The sequence below is a fragment of the Cebus imitator genome, unplaced genomic scaffold (genome assembly GCF_001604975.1).
Source record: "Cebus imitator isolate Cc_AM_T3 unplaced genomic scaffold, Cebus_imitator-1.0 Scaffold107, whole genome shotgun sequence".
Classification (NCBI taxonomy): domain Eukaryota; kingdom Metazoa; phylum Chordata; class Mammalia; order Primates; family Cebidae; genus Cebus; species Cebus imitator.
The window spans coordinates 2,670,107-2,673,814 of NW_016107422.1; the positions used below are offsets into that span (position 1 = coordinate 2,670,107).

Below are 3,708 nucleotides of genomic sequence, written 5' to 3' on the forward strand. Positions count from 1 at the left end.
CAGGAGAATTGCCTGAACCCAGGAGGCGGAGGTTGCGGTGAGCCAAGATCGCGCCATTGCACTCCAGCCTGGGTAACGAGAGCGAAACTCCGTCTAAAAAAAAAAAAAAAAAAAAAGCAGTAGTCACCCCTCAAATGTGGCTGTTTTATAAATGCTGATTTTCCTTTTAAATAGAATTTGCTAAAAATAGGACAAACCAGCTGCAGAGCAGACTCTTTTTAAAAAAATGCTGTGAAAACTCCTGGATAACACTTTCATTTCTGCTCTTTTAGTAGTTATTATTGTAGGTGCTGAGAATCACTGACAAAAGGCAGATTAATAGGAGAAAGATATACAAATTTACAGATTTATTTGATCACAGTTTTCTCGTGACACGGAAGCCCACAGAGTGAAGACTCAAAGATACAGGGAAAACTGTTTTTATGCTTAGGTTCAACAAAGTATGGACAGTAGTGTAGAAATACAATTGGACAAAGATGTCTGCCCTTATGCTAGCAGAACTGACTGGGGCTTCGCAGATGCTGACGGATGCCCTGTCCCCCAGCCCCCTGCTACCCACCATGGTCAGTCCCACCAGGTTCTTCAACACGACCATCAGTGGCAAGCCCTGGGGCCATCACAGTCCTTCAAGCTGTTTGAAGACAAGATTCCAAAGACAGCAGAACACTTTTGTGCTCTGACCGTGGAGAGAAAGGACTTTGTCATTAAGAGTTCCTGCTTTCACAGAATTATTCCAGGGTTCCTGTGTTAGGGTGGTGACTTCACACGCCATAATGGCACTGGTGGCAAGTCCATCTACAGGGAGAAACGTGATGATGAAAACTTCAGCCTGAAGCATACAGGTCCGGGCATGTTGTCCATGGCAAATGCTGGACCCAGCACAAACGGTTCCCAGTTTTGCATCTGCACTGCCAACACTGACTGCTTGCATGGCGAGCGTGTGGTCTTTGGCAAGGTGAAAGAAGGCACGAACACTGTGGAAGTCCAGGAGTGCTCCAGGTCCAGAAATAACAAGACCAGCAAGAAGATCACCATTGCTGACTGTGGACAACTCCAATCAATCTGACTTTGTGTTTTATCTTTTAAAAAGAGCGGACTGGGAAAACCCAGCAAGGCCTGACTGGTGTTCAGATTCTTCCTGGCTTCTGTGCAGCCTCCTTCCTTCTGGGTAATGGGGCAAGACCCTCTCTAGAATGGGGTCTCATGACGTATACAGTCAAACAAGATAGGTCAGATCATATCTTTTTGGCCAGTTTTTTTGTTTGTGTGTGTTTGTTTGTTTGTTTGTTTGTTTGTTTTTGAGACGGAGTTTCACTCTTGTTACCCAGGCTGGAGTGCAATGGCGCAATCTCGGCTCACCGCAACCTCCCCCTCCTGGGTTCAGGCAATTCTCCTGCCTCAGCCTCCTGAGTAGCTGGGATTACAGGCACGCACCACCATGCCCAGCTAATTTTTTGTATTTTTAGTAGAGCCGGGGTTTCACCATGTTGACCAGGATGGTCTCGATCTCTTGACCTCGTGATCCACCCACCTCGGCCTCCCAAAGTGCTGGGATTACAGGCTTGAGCCACCGCGCCCGGCCCTGTTGTTTGTTTTTGAGACAGTCTTGCTCTGTTGCCCAGGCTGGAGTGCAGTGACACAATCTCTGCTCACTCAGCCTCCGCCTCCCAGGTTCAAGCAATTCTTCTGCCTCAGCCTCCTAAGCAGCTGGGACTACAGGCATGCGCCACCATGCCCGCATTTAGCCATGTTCTTTTCCTTCTTGGGGGTGGTGGTGGGGTTCCCATAGCCTGAAGAATAAAGACCTGGGGCTCTGGGCCTGGGGGCTGAAGCTTGGGCCTGAGACCTGAAGCACAAGCACCAGTGGAGGATGCTTTCCTAGCAGCAAAAAAACTCCACCTCTTGCCTGTGAATTGACTGTATTTTAAAGGGGGTGTGTGTGTGCGTGCACGCGCATGTGAGAGAGAGAGAGAGAGAAATTGAGGTGTAATGATTTTGCTGGGTAATGACAACTAACATTTACTGCTCCTAAACAGGCAAGGAAATGATTTAGCCATGAACTTTTCATGATGCCTCATTCCCTCCTGCGGCCCCGTGGTCCTCAGCCTGCCAGTGTGGAAGAAGCGGGGTGGGGGCTACAAATAACCCACATGGAGAGGAATGCCCAGTCAGCCTCAGGAAAACTGGGAGGGGAGGTCCCACCTGTTGGGGGTCTTTGTAAACCCTACCAAGGGAAGCCGAGAAACACAAAGAGGTGCAGGGAGAGAAAGAAGGAAAAAGTGTTTTAAAGAGTAAATCCTGGCATTAAAAAGTGTTGTTTCGAGTGAAATGGCCAACGTTTCCTTTCTTTTAAGAGAGGCTCTTAAATTCCAATTACTCCGCCCCCAAAGACCAGTTGAGAATAACCCCAACTGGAGGGAATTAATTTCCTTAGGAATTTCACTCTTACAAGATTAATGGAGCCCCCTGCAGAGAAACAGTAAAACTGTAAGTACAGTAGATTTGCACCTGAAGGATACATATTTTAATTTCTCTTCTCAAGCTGCGATAACATCTTCTCCAGCTACTATAAAAAGCATAAATGAGCACCCGCACTTCTGCTGAGAACTTGCAACCCCAGGCTCCCCGGGAGCAGCCCCGCGCCGGCCCCCCACGCTGCTCGCCCGGGCGCGGGGACCGCGACGTGGGCGCAGGGAAGGCAAGGCCCGGAGCAAACCGCCTCCCGGTGAGCCGGGTCGACCCAGCCCAGAGCAGAGCCCCTGGACCAGATTGTCCTAAGTGGACCTCCACCCCACCCCCAGCCCCGCCACCCACCCTGGCACCGCCCTCGCTCAGGGACAATTGGCCTGGACCGAGAATGGGGGAGCCGGAACAGTGGTCGGCCTCCCACTGGCCCCTCTGGAGCCTGCAGCGGGGTTCAGCCACTGTCCATCAGACTTCCTGGCCCCAAATTTGAGCCTTGGGAAGGGTCTCCCCCGACTCCACCTTGAGAGCAGCCCGTCCCTTCTCCTTAGCCCAAGCCACCCTGGCAGTGGGGACCCCCTGCCTCCCTCACCCTAACCACGGACCGGTCTGGGATGGGGAGTTGGGGATGGGCTGTGAGGACTCTTCTCTCAGCCCTTAGGGGTCCAGAGCTTATCTGGAAACACATGAGCCAATTTTTTGTTCTCTTTCTTGCCAGGAACTGCTTTTATTGGAAGAACTCTATGCATATGCCTGCTATAAAGGTTGTTTATGCTGTCATAGCTAGATTTTTATTGGTTGTATTTTTGCTGCAGTTGCTTGAAAAATAATTATTTTCAAAGAAAAGAAGAATTACATATCCAGTAAACTAAATAAGACTCACTGACAGCTCCTCAAACGCGAAGAAAGATTTCCAAGCAGTGGATGGACAATTTATGTGTAAGTTTATTTGTAAAACAGATTTCAAGCCATACATCATCTTGGCTCTGCCAATAAAAATGCATTCCATTTCTTTTCAGAAGTATGTCTTATCTGATGGCTTCACAGTCATCTGGTTTCCCCTAAGAAGCTAAGAATATCTGGATAAGTATGTGCCCAGTAGCCTCATCTAGCGTTGGGTTCAATGTTGCATGTTGCCATGCAGCAGGGGAAAAGTGATTACGTCCCATAAGAAGTTCTCTAGAAGAGGCCGGGCGCGGTGGCTCACGCCTGTAATCCCAGTACTTTGGGAGGCCGAGGCAGGTG

The 3,708-nt window shown here is 49.5% G+C and overlaps 1 pseudogene; it reads left to right on the top strand.

Annotated features, from left to right (window-relative positions):
- Positions 1–560: 560 nt before the first annotated feature.
- On the top strand, positions 561–1,066 carry LOC108310713 (annotated as a pseudogene).
- Positions 1,067–3,708: the final 2,642 nt, after the last annotated feature.